Raw genomic sequence first — 21,441 nt, forward strand, 5'->3', positions numbered from 1 at the left:
ATTACAATTCATAAGAAAAGACCAAAAGGTATTACTTATTGATAAAATAAGAGGCCTACAAGATTTTGTAGTCTCTTGATCACCTCAGCAAGATCTCTTAGTGGGAAAAAGTGATTCTGCCCTCTACATTTCAGGGTAGTTCACGAAACATGTAGAAGCTATACCAAGATGCTAAGTCTTTTGTTCAAAGCATGGCAGACCTTACATTTTCTTAACTTTCACATACAATCCGCAATGACCCGAAATAGCTACTACATTACTCCCACATGAAAAACCCACTGATCATCCTGACATTGTTACTAGCGATTTTGCATTGAAACTCAAGAACTGAAGACGGAAAGGTTCAAGGAAAAGTATTCGGCAAAAAAAAAAAAAACAAAAAAAAAAAAAAAATTCAGAGGGAGTATGTTTCACTATTAGGGAAGCAAATAACTATCAAAATGTCTGATATTCTTCATTGAAAATAAATCTGAACAATTTTTATTTGAACTTTTTATGGACTTAGTTTGCAGCAATTGCTGCACAACCCACTAGTTATATTAGAAACATAAGTTATTAACACAGGATTCAAAGTATTCATTAATACTATAAAAGGAATGATTAATCATCCAGCGTTTTGAAACGTTCTTAAACGTATTATAGTTAACAGTGTGTGCAGACTTATGTAATCTATTAAACATAGATATTGCCAAGGACATAAATTGTTTTTTAGTTGTTTCCAGCCTAACATTAAATTCAGTCAAGTGAAAATTGTATCTTGCATTATAATAATTATGATGATCAGGTCTGTGATAATAATTTGCTAAATTTTTCTTTATCTTCAGCAAAGAAGTGAAGATGTAAAGATTAACAACAGTCAGAATAGCCTCATTTATGAATAGTGGCTTACAGTGCGCACCATAAGCTGAACCCGTTAAAATACGTAAGGCTTTTTTTTTTTTGTAGAAGGAGAACATTAGATACAGTAGAACTATTTCCCCATACGGAAATACCATAGATTATTATACTATTGAAGAAGATTTCTTACATATGTTTTAGGCACCAGAGATTTCAATTTGCTTAATAAATAAATAACCCTCGAGAGTTTAGTACAAAGATAATCAATATGTGGGGCCCAAGATAATTTGGGATCCAGTACAATTCCAAAAAGTTTAGCAGATGGCTGAAAGTTGTAAATTCTAGACTTTAAATACATCAACTTTATTTCTTTGCAACTACCTACTGTTTATTATTATGCCTGAATACTTATCAGGCTTTAAGACTGAACCATTCATTGCCGCGTTATTATATTTAGCTGGCCATTCAGCACGTTACTCTATTCAGCGCGTTAATTAGAGATAACGTGGGCGTGACAGCCACGTATAAACCGTCAAGTTCATTCATTATCTTATTCACACAACTAATGTGTCCACAAAGCAAGACAAAAAGTATTCTACTTCTAAAAGATACAAAACCAACACATATTCCAGTTACTACATCCTCGGGTCATTTATATAACTGTCAACTGTTTCAAAAGTTTCCTTTCATTACAATAACCAGAAAGGGAAGAGAGGGACTTCCTGGGTAAACCGTTAATATTTGCTATTCCCACGTGAAGGTAACGTAGGATATATATGTTAGTGTTTGTAACTAGGTTATGTTAATATATGTTTACGAAGAATCTTAAAAATTAGATGGCAGATATAATTACAAACTCAGAACTATGGAAGATAACAAATCAGAAAGAAATCACAATAGAAATCAAAAGACGAAAGTGGAATTGGATAGGGCACACAATCAGGAAAGAAGATGGAGCAGTAGAAAGAATGGCTTTGGATTGGAACCCCCAGGGTAGTAGAACAAGAGGAAGGCCAAAAAATACATGGAAGAGAACAGTTTTGGAGGAAATTGCTAGGGAGGGGAAAACATGGAGCGAAGTGAAGAAGTTGGCTACAAATAGGGTCCGATGGAGGCATTTTGTGAATGCCCTATGCTCCTCATGAGGAGACAAAGGAGTTTGATTGATTGATTGATTGATTGATTGTAACTAGGTACATAAATAGAAGAACCGCGTTCAATTCTCTACACTAAAAAATATTTATTTATTTTTTCCATAAGAATTGTGTGTAGGCTCACCAGACGGCCCAGATTTCCAGGGACAGTCCCCGGTTTTGAGTTTCTGTCCTCGTTTTTGTCCCAGGAAATTAATTTCGTGTCCAGAAATTTTGATTTTGTTTCAATAACATTTTACACGTAAATATTTAAGCATCGTGATAAAACTGCTGCGATTCATGCACATTTCTGAACGGTTCTCAGTATGAGACACAAAAACCAGAGAGCACAGTATGAGATATTCGGCATACTTTGACAAGAACATAGCATATATATTATTTAATGTACCGAAGTACATATGATATTTCCATGCAGATATTCTGCGTCATCATACGATGAAAGAGTAATGGAACGGAGAAAAATTCTCTCCGGCACCGAGATTTGAACCCGGGTTTTCAGCTCTACGTGCTGATGTTTTATCCACTAAGCCACACCGGATACCCATCTCGCTGTCGGACAGAATCGTCTCAGTTTAAGTTCCAACTCTTCGGTTCCCTCTAGTGGCCGCCCTCTGCACTACGTCATAGATGTCTGAAGTCCACACATGTGCTGAGGTGTACTCGTTATGAGTGACTAGTTGGCCGGGATCCGACAGAATAAACCCCGTCTTAAATCTTTCATCGTATGATGACGCAGAATATCTGCATGGAAATATCATATGTACTTCGGTACATTAAATAATATATATGATATGCGTAAATCACTTCGTGATTTAAGACGACGCTTATTCCGTCGGATCCCGGCCAACTAGTCATTCATAACGAGTGCACCTCAGCACATGTGTGGACTTCAGTCCTACGTTCATAGACATCTATGACGTAGTGCAGAGGGCGGCCACTAGAGGGAACCCAAGAATTGGAACTTAAACCGAGACGATTCTGTCCGATACCGAGATGGGTGTCCGGTGTGGCTTAGTGGATAAAGCATCAGCACGTAGAGCTGAAAACCCGGGTTCAAATCCCGGTACCGGAGAGTATTTTTCTCCGTTCCATTACTCTTCCATCGTAAGAACATAGCAGCTTTGTCTTCATTTGCGTTGCGCGGAAGTGTTGGAACTGCCGCAGTGTCCATTTTTAAGTACCGGTAGTTAAAAAATTAGAAGTTTTGTGACAGACCAACAGGTGAAAAGTGGTATGATGTTTTTCAACATTAAAAAAAATCCATTCCATTTGAAAATCTTCTTAAAATGGTGTCATTAATCACGTGTCTTTCAGTCAGTAATTCATCAGTTGAAAGACTTTTCTACACAAAAAAAACTCAATCTGAACTGATGGAAAGTCAAGAATAAAAATTGAAACAGTTAAAGCTTTGTTACAAGTGAAAATAAACTTTCATTTCTCATGTGAAGAACTTAGTGTGAAGCTGTGTGGGAATGAACAGATCCTTAAAAAAATATACTCTTCAGACAAGTACTTCACCCTCTTTGGTCTGATTACCTGGTTGGGTTTTTCCGAGATTTTCCCAACCATAAGACAAATGCCAGGTAATCTTTTGGCGAATCCTCGGGCCTCACCTCATCTCAATACATTTTGCCAAAATATTGTAAAAAAATTATAGAAAATTATAAAAAAAAAGCGTAGAAAATTACAAAATTGTAAAACTGTAAAAACTGTAAAATATTGTAAAAATTGTAAAAATGTGTAAAAATTGTAATTGTAATATTATAAAATTTTGACTTGTTCCACATCATAAAGCTTCATTGCTAATGTAAGATCTATGTAATATAATAAATGATACGAAAAAAAAAAAAAATGAAAACTTGTAAAATGTGTGTTAGAGTTCAGTGTGTATAATATTATATGAAAGACTTCCATGCATGCGTCAATACTCAAACTGAATTCTTATGGCTATAATTAGATATAGAAGTTACGTGCGTTTATGCATTTAATTGAAAAAGTTAATAATATTAATAATGATAATAATAATAATAATAATAATAATAATAATAATAATAATAATAATAATCCGTGGCGCTACAGCCCGTGAAGGGCCTAGACCGACCAGCCGGCTGCTGGCCTCACGCCCACATACTGAAGCAGAGGTGGACGATCATCCAACCAGAATGGAGGTATCGTGTGGTTAGCACGATGATCCCCCTAGGATTGAAAAAGTTAAGATATTCTACAAATTTAGTGCGTGAAGTTCTTTATTGTATCTACTGTTACAAGTATTTTGTGCAACATTTCAACAGAGAGTGACTAGATAAGCGTTTGTGGTCTTTCGTGAAATTGCCGATGTCCCCTGTTGGAACAGAAAAAAATCTGGTCAGTCTAATTGTGTGTGTCTTTACGTTCTTCAAGTCTTGTCTTAAACAGTAAATTTGCGTCATGTTGGCAAAGTTATGAAACATTTCAGCAATAAGTGTACAGTAGTGGCAAAAAAACCGGACCGACCCTTGTAGCTGATTTCATAGCCTTGTTCACTCCAGAGCACGATAGACTAGTCTTTCGTGGTTCGTATCCTGTTCCTTATTCAAATTTATTCCCAATACTTACTCACTTTTTGATTGCAGCGATATTTTACTGCTTAACTTATTATTCCCAGAACATGAATTTTACCAGCAATCAAAAAGTATTGGGAATAAATTTGAATAAGGAACAAAAAAAAGTTTCCTTCCCAGGCAGGATTCGAACCATGAAAGTCTTAGTTACCAGTCTATCGTGCTCTGGAGTGAACAAGGCTCTGAAATCAGCTACAGGATCGGTCCGCTTTTTTTTTTTTTGCCACTACTGTACAAATAACGTCCCCCCATCACGTATGATAGAAATGAGAATGCAAAGAACGGTAAGATACAAGGTTTAAAAGAAACAGATCAAGACGAAAAGGCAATGGAAAGTAAAACAGAAGAATAAGGCAAAAGGGAAGAAAAAGAATGAAAAGAAGAAGAAAATTATGAAAAATAATAGTAAGGAACGAAAGTAAGAGAAAAGGGACAAGAAAGTAAACAATGAAGAACAAGATACCGATAACAGAAAGACTACCAGAAAAATAAGTAATGGGGAAGGAAGAAACAGAGATATAAAGAGAAAATATAAATAATAAAATAATAGAGAAAAGAGGAGAGGACAAAATGAAATAACAAGAATATCATTAGAAGGAGAAGGCGAATAGAAGAAGTAGGAATAAGTGAAAGAGGATTGCAAGGAGATGCAAACGAAGAAAATCCAAAGAGAAAAAACATGAAGGTAAAAAGTAAAGTAGCAGTTGGAGGAAAATGAATGAAAAGAAAGCATAGAAATGTAAATGAGTACAAAAGAGAAGTAAGCAAATAAAATAAAAATTCCAAAAATAAAACAATAAGAAAAAGAAAACAGAATGGACAACAAAATCAACAGAAAACAAAGATAAAAAAGGAGAGAACACAACAAAACAAAAGAATGGGAGAATGTAAAAGAGAGGAAGAAAGAAAGGGTGAGGGAAAAACAGTATAGAAGTTGAAAATTAAACAATGTAAAAAAACAGTAAATAATACACTTCAGGACATTCTACATTATGCGTCATGAAAATAATGAGTTATTAAAACAATGAACATATCGTATCTCAGATTTGTAAAGTAAAATGTTAAAATGATTAATAAATGAAAACAATGAAAGAAAATATTTGAGAGTGTCAACATTCATTCATAGTTACCTGCCCAAGTACAGGTCCTTCACTACAAACCCAGCATTCTCCATTCTTCCATCTTTTCTGTCTTCCTCTTCATTTCCGTATACGGCCAATTTATCTTCATGTTGTTACAATGCTGGCAACAAAACAAAATAAATAAAATATTATGTTATTATGTTTTAAAGACGCTCACAACTGACTACGGTATACCATCGTTGCCATTGTCCCGGAATTTTGTCCCGCATGAGTTCTTTTACATACCAATAAATCGACTGACATTCGCCTGTCGATTTAATCACACTTAAATGCCATCGATCTGGGCCAGAGAAGACCAGTACTCTACCGACTGCTCCACCCAGACCGATGCAAGAAAATGTTAAATAACAGTAAAGAGATAATATTATAATTTACTTTGGAAAGACCAGGTGAAAAGTATTTCAAAACTAAAGATTTTAGTATACAACATACATTAGAATATCCAGATTAAAACATTGCTCATTTAATACACTTTAGGGCGTAAAATGTAAATGTTTTGATAGATATAGCTCGCGCAAGGAACGATTACCGAAAAGCAATGGTGGCGTTGCTGTCTGTTTCGACGTGTGTATGTAGGCACGTCGAGGGGGCGAGAGGTACGGGTCGATGGAAGTACTGTCTCTTCCAAGAAGATGAACAGATGACATCGCTGTGGAAATGAAGAACGTAGCAAGAGAAAAATTCGAAGCTAATTAAACGCGCAACATATGTATACAAATGAAATAATAATACCGTGCCATACAAGACACATATTCACATGCAATGGAACAAACTAAAGTCGTAATGTAACTATCACAACGCAAGACTGATTCTATCGATGTCATTTCTCTTTCGACTGTACTCTTGAATATCATTCAAGCTATCTCGTGACCTTTCAGTCACCCGCTCTTCCTTATCGAAATGTTTCATTCGCATTCCTTTTGTCGGTATTCTCTGCTTGCGAGACCTATAACATGCATTAGAATGTCCAGGTTTAAACTTTAGATATTAAAACACACTTCAGAGTATCAAATGTAAACCTATTAGGCTAATAGATACATACATTAGAATATTCAAATTGAAACTTTGCTTATGTAAAGTATTGCATTTTGTAAATGTATTTTAGGTTCTTCAGTATAAAACGTTTAATAGATAACATACTTGAGGATGGATCTTAATGGAAAGTTGAATGCTTTACTATGTCCAGCGTAACAGACTACAGGATATCAAAAATGAGACAGTGATTTAAGTAATACGAACTTCAGAAGAAAATTTCCAATATGTGACATGTTATGACGTCCATCATAATCCTTTCTCCAAGATAAAACTTGCTTTGGGGTAATAAGGGTAAACTTTTCAATAATTATCAAACATTGTAGAATGGCTTACATATTTCAAATTTTAAATAATGTAGGTACCTTAGGATAAGTAGGATAAATCTTTAAGTTATTAATATACTTTAAATTTAGAATGTCTATATACATTTTGAATATATAACATGCTTTAAGATGTTCCTGATATTCTATTGACTTAGTAACATAATTTAGGATATCCTAGATGAACCTCTTAACTATATTATATAGCCTAATTCAATTTAAGATTGCTCACGTTACAATTTTGAATAACTACTATCCCTTAGGATGTCCAGAACAAAGTTCCGAATAAATAACAACTTTACAATGTACAAGATAAAGTTTCGAATACATAGCATACTTTAGGATAGCCCACGAAATAATCCCTTCTCAACTTATTTCTCCTGTTCTTCGTCCTCCATTCATTGGGTCTAATATTCTTCCAGGCGAGGTTAACAATAAGATAGAAAACCGTGGAAACAAAGATCATATTGACCTAGCCAGCATATACACTTCCACAGCTTGGCTTCTACTGCTGCCAACTGACAAGAAGGTCCCTGAGCGCTATGGAGAGCTTTGTATTGAATAAAATTGGAATTCGATATATACCGGATGAAACCAGCTGTTCATTCCAGAGGACTCCCTCTTCACCTCCTGAAGCATACACATTTTATCAGATTCTACGATCGGATATTAACATCACACCACAACTCACATCTTCAGGCTACAGCATAGGTTTCCAAATATTACGTCTTGGGTTCAATTTGCAATTTCTCCATTTTTATTCCCTTTACTGTCTCCTTTAAGCACCTTTCTCCCTTGTTTTGCTCTTTTCTTCTTGTTCTTTTTTCTCTTCTCCTTTCATTTCCCTTCATCAATTCTTGTTTCTTTCTCACTTTTTTCTATCCATTAACAATTCTCCACCTTCTTTTCCTTCTCCACTACTCTTTCACCTCTTCGCTTTCCCTCTTCTTCGTTTTCTTAACTTCCGTCTTTCTTCCCATTTTTTCTTCTCCAACATTTTGATTTTCCTCTTCTCCTCATTTTCTTTGATTCTTTCTTCATCTAATCCACCTTTTCCACTTCCTCTTATTTTTCTCTCCGTGTTTAATTATTTCTACTTTTCTATCACATCCTTCTTGTCTCTTCGTCATTCTTCTCTTTTCCTTTTCCTATTTTCTGTTAAGGTACAGGTACCAAATAACGCCACCTTAACACTTCAGTCACTTTTGCTCTGAAAATAAGTTATGTACAAACACGAAAATTATGAAATAGAAACTGTAATCTTATCTTTACAAAATAGCACAATGAAAATGGATATATTATATACCGAACAAGAATTAGAACTCAAATAGGAAAACTTTGTAAACTGGCGTTATTAGGAACAGGTTATCCAATTAACGCCACCTATTTTCTAGTAACATATACACTTATAACTGTTAATGAATAATTTTTCCTAATCAATACAAATTGAACTAGGCGACTAAATTTGAGTTTCTGTTAATAAAAGATACAAAATCACTCAATACTAATGAAAGATTCTTGATCTGAAACTGAAACACCAGATGAATTAGGAAAATATGTTTTCCAGTGACTCCTTACTTAAAAAAGAGACAATGTGACACAGTAGAAAGTTATTAAACACAAAAGCATTTGCCTTAGTTTAATATGAATGTTTTCCAATAAGTAAAACAAAATATTAAGTTATGTAAAATAAAAAAAAATTAAGAGTTCGATAAGCAATTGAACCAATATCATCACTGCACATTCTGAACATTTGTAAGTTGAAAGCTTAGCGATTTTCCTGATGTTTTCACACTGATGCTGTATTGTCAGCCTTAGTACTAACATAACCTAAAATTTTGTCTTTAGACCTGTAACGCCACATGGCGTTAAAACGCTACTGAGTGCTTGATAACATGAAATGCCTGTTTCTCTAACATTTTTAAATTTTATAGATAGCAAATACTTTCTATAGGCCTACATAGAAGAATGTTTAAGGATCACGAAAATATATAGTTTAATAAAGTTATTATTTGCTCAACACACAAAATAAAATAATGCCTCTTACCTTGATATAAGAACAGCCATTCACTATCAACACACAACAGGAAAATTATGGAATATAATGTCACTCGTAAATGTCAGCGGACAGCTAGTAACTCATTTCATCAGTAGATTGCAAGTGAATGCAGGCTACAGTAGTGCACTACCGAAAACTTGTGTCGTTAACAAATTTTAATAGGGTGGCGTTAAAGGTATACATGGTGTTATTTGGCTCAGGGACCTTAATTGTTTTCTTATTTATACACTTTTTTATTTTTTTTTATTTAACAGGCTAGCTAGCTGGTGAGTACACATTAAATTTATAAAACAAAAATGATTCTATCCACTACCGTAAGAGCCAGGCTCGTGTACGGTGTAGTCTTAGCCCATATGTAACATAAAATTTACAAGGACAGTTTACTAAATACAGTAAGTAACTTAATTCAGACCAATAAATAACACACAAGAGCAAAAAAAAGGGGGGGGGAAGAAAAAGAAAGAAAAAAGCACATTAAATATAAATTGACAATCAAAGGCCTAGAGATATTCAATAAAAACATGAATATAGTCGACAGAAATAAAAGGTAAAAAAATACATTTGTTAATATTATATATCATGAATAATTTTATAAATTCCTTTTTTAAAAGTTTCAATTTTAAAATATTTAAAATTTGGAAAATGGTTTGTAATTTTATTACAAAGTCTTGGGCCGAAACTAGCACCATGTTCAAGAGCTGCACTTGTATGACATTTAGGTTCAATTAATGGGAAAGTAGACTTTTGTCTTCGAGTACGATATTCATGTCGATTAGATTTATCCGAACTTAATTCTTTACTTATTTATTTATTTATTTATTTATTTATTTATTTATTTATTTATTTATTTATTTATTTATTTATTTATTTATTTATTTATTTATTTATTTATTTATTTATTTATTTATTTATTTATTTATTTATTCTTCACAATATTTTCCTTATTAACCACTTTTTTTTGCCACACTGTTTCATTTACTTTTGTGCGAGATCGTGCGTATTTCCTTGGTTTCCGCACAAAACCAATCCGCGGAAAATGTAAAATTCCACATTCAGTATTCCCAACCTAACACACATAACAATTTCCCTCTTCTTACCGCTTAAGTGACATATTGATTTTACTGCTTTAGGCTTTTAACATATTATTTTTAGAGATGTTCAATATAGTAGTAATTATAAATTGGAAACTTACTACTGCAATTTCACCTAAATTGCACTGTTAATTATTGTTTTTAAATATTTGCAAAGATTAAGTATACTCTCCAACTCCACTAAAGTTACTGCATTCTTGGTGCAAGTAACATTAAGGAAGCCGTGAAAAAATCAACAAGATTCCAGATGCCAATGTTATTACTGCAATATGTTATACAGGGACATCATTTTATTTTTACTTCAATTTTTATTTTACCTCAGTTTTTGGATGTACTTCACTCCCACCCCTTCTACTAATGAAGATCAACGTCCTCCGCACAGATCCAAGACCGCATATACAGTCATAGTAAACAGTACGTTCCAAAAATATGTTCGCGTTTTCCAGTGACGAAAGAGCTTTCGATATTGCATCATTTTCCATTTGCCTACGTCGCATCCCGGTTTCCTCCACCTGCTTCTATTCGCCTTTCTGTAAATGCTAGTGACTGGGCTGTCTTAGCTCTTTTCTGAGAACATTAATTTCTGTTAAGAATTGGAGTCTACGTAATATTATACCCGTACAATTGTTTAAAAAAACTTAAATAAAAGGGCCTCGTTAAGTAATTAACTGTCACGTGATTTCCTCCCTTTCTAAGATCCTGCGACATAATCATTTGGACGGACAGTAGATAGCATGTCTGAGTAATTTTATCTTTTCGGATCGGGCAGAAGTGAAGATTGAATTTACAATACGCAAGGTACTCTTTTATAGAGTAGGTATAGAATTATTTCAACATGAGTTACTGATACGAAGTACGAACCTGGTAATTGGAATTACGTACGATAGTGCGATAATATGCACATTAGAACTGAAGCCTGTATCGAAATCAATGGCCACCATTTTCAAAAATGTGTTTAAATATCCATATTATGATTATTTTTCAATTTAACTTCATTGTCTATATTGTACGCTAATGTGCTGTAGACAGTATTATACACTGCATAATGACTACGTTCGCATGGAAAGCTCAGTTCGTGAGTAAAAACACTCATCTTTAATACTGTACTGTATTTTGATTAAACAAAATCCCAATGAAAATTATCAAACTCAAAATCGCAATATTTCCTAATTTACGTAAATGGATGAACTACTTTTCTTGCCTCCTATACCTTGTAAAGTGATTTGTTTGTGTTTTACTCCAGTATCATCGAACTACAGTCGTGGAAGGGGACAGCAAACGGTGTTTCCGGTTCTCTAAAGGTATAGCCAGGTTAATATTAAAAATGTTAATAAAAATAAAATGATGTCCCTGTATAAATAATATTGTTAAAATATTAAAATGAAAAATAAATCATTACATAACCTTACCGTTTGTTTTAAGTTCGCATTTATAGACTGGGGAAAAAGAGACAGACGTATATCACGGCCTGCAGGAGCATAGTAAACACAGAAAACATTTTAACATATGTTGAAGATAGATATTTTAGTTTTGCAAATTTGCCGTCATTGAACAGAAACCAAGATGGAGATTTCATTGCAACTAATTAGAAATTCCTCTTTCAGGTATGTAATAAACGATCTTCGCACAAAATAATGTACGATACACGAGCGGTATGTTTTCTTTCAGTTCTCAGAAATTAAAAAAGCTCAACTACGTTTCGCTTTTTCAAACTTTTCCTCGAACATGAAAACTTCAACATACCGCTCTTGTAACGCATATTACTATTACCTTCTCTTTGGTCCATGAGTATATTTTCTTGCCAATTTCTTCTTCCATTTCATTCTTCAACTCCCTGTCTCTCTTCTTCCACATCTTCCTATTCTTCCTCTTAGTCTTTAACTGTATATTCTTTATCACTGTTATTCTGCTTCTCCTCCGATTTTTCTTTCCTATTTCCCCGATTATCCTACGTCGTGAGATGAATGAGAATTTGATCAATATTGCGCAATAGAAATGAAAAGACTAATCAAAACTGGGTATAACTTACCAAATAATTAAATAATAAATACAAATGAATATATATATAATTTGAACTGGTAATGGAAATTACGAGAAAACGGCTGAACGGATTTTAATAAATGACCCCTCATTTTGAAGCTTGGAATTCAAAGTTTTTCGGAAAAATAGTAGTTTTCAGTGAAATGTCAATTTTTCAACATAATTTTCCTATTTTCCAAAATCCATCTGTCGTCAGTTTTGAGAACTAGCTAATTGTATTCACAGCCGACTTGATAACTTCGCAAGCATCAAGTCGGCCGTGTTGCATTTCAGAATAAAACAAAACACACAAGTTCTTTGAAAGCTTCAGGAAGACTTTTGAACTACCACAGACACTTACTGCTGACATCATAACTTCAGTTTTGAAACGCTCTTGCCAAATTCTGAGTCGTCATATTCACTCTGTTTAATTTTTTTTCTTCACTTTATAATTCATATATGTTTACTTTAATTTTCTTCTACAAAATTTATGTAAACATTTAATATTGTAAAATTCATGTAGGAGAGTATACTGAGTCCTTCTGGGCTACCTCCAATGGGAGGCAGTTATTATCTTATCTCTAAACAATATTACACGAAGGCCATGATCTGCAAGAATGCTGACATATTTAGAGCTCAAATTAAATTGGTTATTAAAAACTTAACTTATTAAAATAATTTACAGGTTCGATTCTGTGGAATGTAATTTTCTGGATATAGCTGTGTATTGGATATTAAAAATTACAAAACTTGAGTGGTTTGATGACATTATTATCATTAGAAATGAAATATTATTTGTAGTTAATGCCATGATGTGACTATTTTTCATTGATTACACTAGGGAACAAATGAGAACTTTTTTTCTGTGGTATAAATATAAATATGGAACTTTTACTAATTTCGTTGCGCTGAATTCAAAAATGCATTTTGTTTTGTCGTACCACGTCAGGTTTTTTTTGGCAATGTAGCAAAACGTTATTTTGCCACAAAATAAAATTATAAGTTACAGCGTGTTCGTAGAAATCATATAATTATTTTGTGTATCTGATTCGTTAACACGTTCATCTATTTTTTCTACGATGTATAACAATAAAATAAACAGTTAAGAATTCACAGAAACATTAAGCCTATATACTGTACAAGCAAAACATTTGTCACCAACTTTTACTTTGAAGTAAGCAAAATATAGCTTCTTTACAAACGAATCTATTTTACGGACTTTTCCATCGAACATATAACACCCACAAATATAGAAAACCTTCTAAGAACTTTTTATACACTGTTTTCTATGCAATCCTGATGTACTCGCCGTATTCAGTTTTTAAAATAACGCTTTTGCACTACGATTATAGGGACTCCACTGTAACTGTAACAAAATTCACACGTGTTCACAGAAGTAAGGCAGCTGCTCAACTGACAAGATTTAAGAACTGTATATTAGGGTTTTCTGTAAAGAACAACTTCCCGGCAAAGTGAGAAGGGTATGGGGTGATAGGGCATGGGGTGATAAGGCATGGGATGATGAAACATCATTCTGAAATAAATATTAGAACAAAAATATTTAGTTGTGGAAATTTAGTGCCATCAGCTAGGGGGCACCTCGGCTTAACGTATAGTGAATACTGCGCGGCAATAAATATCGAAAAATTGAAATTGCGACAAAACTAGACGTCATACATAAAAAATGAAATCATTTTCGGACTCAGGGCATCGGTTCCATAAGAATTACCAACTTTATTTTTTACCGCAGAACAGTTGTTCTCTAGTGTTATACATATTAATGCTATATTGATGATATGAAAGTGAAACGTTTTGGGGTTATACAAGTAGATGTTAAGAATAACTTAAATTAGATTATGATTTCTATATTTTACTGAGTGGCGGCTATATAGTATATATAGTATATGTTACTGAAAGCTATAAAACTTACGTAAGATAATAATATTATTAAAAATCAAATATTTTTATAGTTATTAATCAAGTAGGGTTGGATCTTTTTCTTATATTTAATGGCGGTGTGGTGTAGATATTTATATGCGAGTATCTTTCATTATTACGGAAGCAAATAACTTTCAGAATGTCTGGTATTCTTCATTGAAAATACATCTGAAAAATGTTTATTTGAACGTCTAATGAACTTAGTTTGCAGCATTTGCTGCACAAGCCACTATTATAAATAGAATATACAATAATGATACAATAGTTAAATGAATAATAAATAAGTGAAAATGGTCAGAACTAACAAGGACTATAATGGTAACTAGAGTCCTGCGTTTGGTTACTTTGAGTGCAAGTTAGATGCACATGGAACATACCAGCTTCGCTTGCGTAGGAAGGCTCTGATTCGTCTCCCCGCTCCGTTTTGTGTGTTACATCTGCTTATTCGTATAGGACAGTAGAGACACTGAACAATGAGACTGTTACTTTTTTTTTTTTTTTTAATTTTACAGTAATGTATTATTATTAAAACAGATACAGAACAAAGACTTCATAAAATTATTTCAGAGGTAACTTAAACCTAAATAAAGATGTCATTCTACAAAACAATTCTACAAATATCATTATGGTAACAAGCATTCTGAAAATAAATTTTGATCTTAAATACCTTGTAAAAAATTCTCAAAACAGCATTCCAAAGTGAATCCCGAGACATCAGTAAATCAATGTTCTCCTCTTCAAACTCAATTTTACATATCTAATCACCTTAGAAAGATCATAAATTTGACACTAAACATAATATCAATAATATCTTATCTTTCTTGCAACATTATCTCAAACATATGTAAACTGAAACAGTTTCAAAAAGTGATCTTAAAATTTCGCCACGTAACACATTATGGCCCGGTTTCTTCACCTTTGTTAAAATGCATCTAACATAGCGCTAATTAACTGCAAGTTAAAAGTATGAATTGCTGTTAAAAATATTGCGTTTCTTCGACTTTACATTTCACATTTTAACATTCTGTTTGTTAACTCTCTGTTAGGACCAGAGATTCTAGAGTTTAACCATAACCTATAACCAAGTATAGGCTCACTTCTGTGTTCTGAACTCTGACAATTCGATTTTCGCTTGTTTCCGTTGTTTGATTCAGACAGAATAGAAGTCTATTGATTTCTGTTTCTTTCCTCGTCTTTATCACAACAGCGTGGAGCGGCGTATTGGTATTGCTGTTGTGAAATTGAAAATACCGGAACAAAAAGAAATCTTGGGACTAATTTCTCTTCGTTCGAAAGAAACCTTCTTCTGAAAATTATTTCACAGTATTATTTCACAGCAATTAATGAGAATAAACAAACAAACGGATCTAAGTTGAAAGCGAAAAGTGAGGCTTGGCAGAAAATAGCCTATACCTTTGTATGAACTTCTGTTCTGTCAAATCACAGAAATCATCCGCTCTATGTATTCTTGGATATCATTTTCTAAATAATCCAGATGTGTAAGTTCAGCATCTAACGCACCAGCCATATTGGATACTTCTATGCTAATAGAGAGTTAAATGATTTAACTGCATGAAATTGGGCAGTTAAATGAACATAGGTTTTAACAGCCTGTTAGTACTAACAGTAGTTGAAGAAATGCTTCAACTGTTAAGTTTACAGTTAAAATGGAATAACACACTGTTATAATTTAACAAATGTTGAAGAAACCGGGCCTATGTGTAACTTAAATTCCTACAAGTTCAGAATTATTTTTTACATTCTTAAACTGTGTTGCAAGGGCAAACTACATTGCTATCCTAGATGACCAACGCAATTCGAGAGTATAATTATTTCGAAACTTATCGTCAGTAACCTCAGTTAACTTCATGGCTTGGACTTTTCAATCTAATTCATCTTCAGAGTCAAAATATACCATACAGTTTCAATAGTTTACAGAATTAAAGTTCTATACGAAAAGCTGTAAAATTAGAATTACACAAAAAATCATACAGTAATTCCTGGCTCATCATTATAGCTACATTACGAGAAACTGTGATGTTAGGTGAATAAGTAATAAACTTACATTATTTTTCAAACTGAGAATAACTGAAATTAATTTAATCTGTTGCCTCAAAATTCCCCTTATTTCACTAATAACAACATATTTACATACATTTAAATACTAAATATAATTTGAAGTAAAATGTACACTAAATAATGTTCAGTGTTGGTTTAATATGGATAAAAAGTAACAGTTCGATATTTCTGACATGGCTTTATTCACAGGGGTACAATATTTGCGTACCTTCTATATAGTCGCCCCCCTTATTTATTACCTTTTGCCAAATGTTTGGAAGGCGTCGTACACCATCAGCGTGTCCATCTTTGTTTATGTTCCGTAATGACCGCCCTAAAGCACGGATAAGTTCATCTCTGGTCCCGAGGTAGAAATTTTACATGAAAATCTCTGAACCCGCCGAGAATCGAATCCGGGTCGGCTAGTCTGGGGACACGTGCTACCACAGAGCTAACTCGGCGGACGAGAACAAAACATTAGCCATCTAATAGAAAATATTCAATTTATTGTGCTTAAGGGGTTACATTCACCTTCCACCATTAAAAATGTATCATCAACATCATCCCCCTCCTCATGGATTAAGCCCCATTAAGCCTGATCCGGTGTTATGAATTACGTATAACTGTTCTATCCATCGGTTCTCCTCGGTCTGCCAACATTTCTTATGCCTTTCGCTATATAATTCAGTACTAATTTTGGGACGCGATAGTCCTCCATTCGTCCGACATGTTCTTTCCAAATATTCCTACATTATATATTTTTTCATTAAGTTAAGAGTATCGAGTTCCCTTATGATATTTTCATTTCTCTTGTCTAATAGAGTGTATCAGCTATACTCTTTAAAAATCTCATTTCTGCAGCTTCGATCTTTGTTTAAAAATTGTATGACTTATAAATGTTATTCGTCCATAATCGTAAGACCTATTTTCACGAAGTTTTATATTATGGGGGAGACTCGGCTAATTCCGCAATATTAAGAAGTAAATCTATCATATTTTTATCAAAATGTTTATAGAAAAATATTATCAATGTATGTAGACATGGACGAAACCTTTCAATTACCAAATGAGATAAAGAGACCTATTAAAATGCAAATATATTTAGTTGTACATTCATTACAGTTGAAAAAGAACAACTCGAGTAATTCCGCAACAGTACGGATAAATCCGCAATAGGACTTGCTAATTCCCCAGTAGTAAATAATTATGAAAGTAACACAAAAGGAACAATTTATATGTAACAATGCTCACTTTCTTCACAGCTGTGTAGCAAAACACGAAAAACAGCCAACTTTTGATGTTTCATTGTATTGCCGACAGAGGTGTCGACCAATACTTTTGATTTTTTCTATAGCACTGCAGAGGATATGCCTCCTGTTGACAGCCTCTCAAAACTTACGTTCACGCTATTGTAAAGCTGCAGTAAAATCATATATGAACTACTGTGGAATTACTCGTACTGCGGAATTAGCCGAGTTTCCCCTGCTTGATGTCTGAAAATTGATCTTCAATCTAAAAGAAACAATGTTTGCCTAATAAAAATTGTTTAGATTTGTGAATTTTCAAACTTGTTAATTGAAGATTTGTACCTTACTGCTCTTTAAAAATCACTCCAAAGATTTTAACACTATTTTGTAATTTCTTTAGCCTTAATGCTAACATTCATATTATCCAGCTCCCTGCTCAGTCGTTAAAAGATTTGCACTGCGAGAGAAATAAAACATTTTTCTTTCATATAATTATAGTTTTAAGTCATGTTTTATTGATCTCTATTTGTTTCTAAATTCCTGTTAAAGTTAAGATAAAAATTAAGCTACAGTGCGTTCATCTTTCTAACAAAAAGGCCAAGCTCAATTTCACGCAATCATCTAATAAATTGTGAAAGATTTTATTTGCCTGCCTGCCTGCCTGCCTGCCTGCCTGCCTGCCTGCCTGCCTGCCTGCCTGCCTGCCTGCCTGCCTGCATGCCTGCCTGCCTGCCTGCCTAACTGACCCTCTCTAAGGATTTAAAATAACAATTTTTGGCTTCTATTCTAGCTTATTTTTAAAAGAAATTAATTGTATTTCTTTAACATCTGGGAATCTCTCTTCAAATTATTTGGAGCCGTGTGTATGTATGTGTGTGCGTGCGTGCATGTGTGTATATACTATCCGTGCGTCCGAGTGTTGTCGCTGGGTTGTCAAAACGGGGAAAATAACATGACAGCTATTTACTTAACGTAGCCCTGTTCCTAAATAGTATATTGCGATTGCTAAAAATGATAAATGTTCATCTTCCCGATTGCTTAAAAAAAAGTCCCTTGTGCAGTCACTTGTATTTCCCTATTTTGACTCTGCTGACATTTTACTGACTGACCTTTCCAGCGACAACAAAACGAAACTTCAACGTGCTCATAACTTGTGTGTACGTTTTGTAAGCAATGTTCGTAAATATGATCATGTTACTCCATCCCTGGAAACAATAGGTTGGCTTAAACTAGATAAGAAAAGAAATTTACATTCACTTCTCCTTCTCTTCGAAATCTTGAACTCTTCTATTCCTTCGTACCTGTCGTCTCGCTTCACTTACATTTCTTCCCACCACAATCTGAACACACGCTCTCGCCATGAAACAATACTAACAATACCATCCCATCGCACCTCCTCATACTCATCCTCTTTCACAATAGCCCTGCCAAGACTCTGGAATTCGTTACCTGCTAGCATCAGGGACTGTCGAAATAAAATTGAATTCAAACGCAAACTTACTAGGCACTTGGTCAGTAATTGAGACTCGTTCAGACATGGTTTCTTATAAATAGTTCTCTTAATCTATCACAAAATATTTCAATATCTGGTAATTTCATCACTATAGATTTTTGTTATTGTAGGTTTAATTTGTAATTTAGTAAATACAAAAATATTCTTTGTTCTTAACTTCTATGATAAAATGTCTAGCGTTCATTAATCAGGTAATCTTGTCGTACTTTAATTTTTATTGTAATTGTAATTGTAAATTTAATATTAATTGTAATTTTATTGTTCATATTATAGTTGTAATCCCCTGGTAGAGGGGCAGAGAAGGACTGACGGCCTTATCTCAACCAGGTTAAATAAATAAATACTAAATACTAATACTACATTGCTAAGTGATCTATAACAGAGGCGAGGGAAACTTTGAAAAAAGAAAACGCTTGTGCCGAATCTTTTTTAATTGCTGGGACTGTGTTAAGCACTTATGGTCCTTGTATTGCAATATTATTTCTTGCACAATCATAATTAGAGCCCGGATTTTATGTAATATGGAAATAAAAAATATGTATCCAAAAATGGTAAAATATGTAGCTAAAAATGGCAAAATATGTAGATAAATATGTAATAAATAAAAATATATATAACTTAAAATCTAGGCTTTCTTAGATGTATTTTTGCACACTGATAAAAAATTACAGGTGCACATGTGCTTCAACCTCATTTAATTATTATATGGAGGAGCAACGAAATATTTTTCCTTATTTTCTGCGGTCATCGATTGTCTCCAAACTGCAACCAATACGTAGGAATCGCCAAGTTAAGCTCTAATCGTTTCCATTGTGTCAGTGTAGCAGGAGTTCAAATAATTTTTCCGGAGTGTTAATTCATCCGGAATATTGAAGTTGCAGTATTTGCGTAGGAATACTTGAAACTCTGGCACTCCAAGTTTATACCATGGTAAGATTGCAGCAACCATTGCCAAGCTCAAATTTTTATTAAATTCACTGATAGAAGACAAACAAGATTCCATCACCACTTGTGTAAGAAGAACTTGTTTTTTTCGACGTAGCACGTTTTTTATTTGTGACATGAAGTTCAGTTTTTAAATACGTTTGTCACACACTTTGCACAGCACGGTTTTGCCGTCACTAGTAAAGGCATCGTCAATTGAACTCCAATCTTTTAACTTGGATGCGACTGGCGCACTTACAGCAGGCTAGGTATCTGTGTCACCTGATGTCAGAATAAACTTCCCAAGAAAACTGAAAGAACTGCTGTTTTCTTTCAGAGCAACTGATTGGGAGTGTTTGTGCCAAACGGTAATACCTACAGAGTAATTTTCATACTGTCTTTCACCGCGGTAGCAGTACAATGACTCACCCTTCATATTGGTATTTGTTCGTACTTACCGTTACTTCTTAAGGGATAAACAAAATATTAGCATGCAAAGAGATGCCTAATTTTTTGGTAGAATACGTTATTATTTTCAATTACTAAATTATTTTTACGCATTAGAGACGAAGAGACAAACTTTACAAACAATTTTCAAACGTATAACTTATGAGTCAAGTCGAGGGAAAATTGGTGAAAAAAATGTGTATTCTTTCAAAATATGCAATTATCCTTCAAAATATTTAAAATATGTAATATATGCCAAAATATTTATTATGCACCAAAATATATAAAAATATGTAGGTTAAGACTTCGGAATAATGATCCCATTTGGATTGAAACGCCGACATTTTACCTTCTCTTATAGATACATAGGGGAAAGTTGGGTAGTATCGGACATCGGGTAATATCGGACAGTTTGTTTCTTTCATCTACCACCAGATGATAGTACCTGAATGACATTATTACGTTTCTGTGGTGTCGCATACAGAAACGTTACCATGTTATTCAGGTACTACCATCTGGTGGTAGATGAAAGAAACGCACTGTCCGATATTACCCCATGTCCGATATAACCCAACTCTCCCCTATATAGGAACAGAATGTGTAATTACATACAATCCGGGCTCTAATCATAATTTATGTCTTTATTTTATTTATTATATATCTTAGTTATGTATTACATTTGAACTAGACGTTTAACGTGTTAACAGCAAAGTGTAATTTTCTAGTTAACCGTGTTTTTATTCTTTTGTTTTATTTGTTGGATACGACTGTCTTTTATGTGTATGCGTTGTTCAAATAAATAAAACGCTATATATCGCAATATACGAAATTGAATGACAGTCTTAATCCCTAACACTGTTTTAATAATTGTTCAAATTTCACATTCAATTTTAATGTAAATAAATTGAGTTACAGCTTGTTCCTTCAGAGTTCCTGTTCTTTTTTAATTTACAACTGACTTTATCTCAAGTTTGTATAGAATTTACTTACAACACAGCTGTGTTTTAAGTAATGTACAGCTTGATTCAGGGATTTTGGCCCTTGCAACAAAAAATTA

Source organism: Periplaneta americana, chromosome 16 (genome assembly GCF_040183065.1).
Source record: "Periplaneta americana isolate PAMFEO1 chromosome 16, P.americana_PAMFEO1_priV1, whole genome shotgun sequence".
Taxonomy (NCBI): domain Eukaryota; kingdom Metazoa; phylum Arthropoda; class Insecta; order Blattodea; family Blattidae; genus Periplaneta; species Periplaneta americana.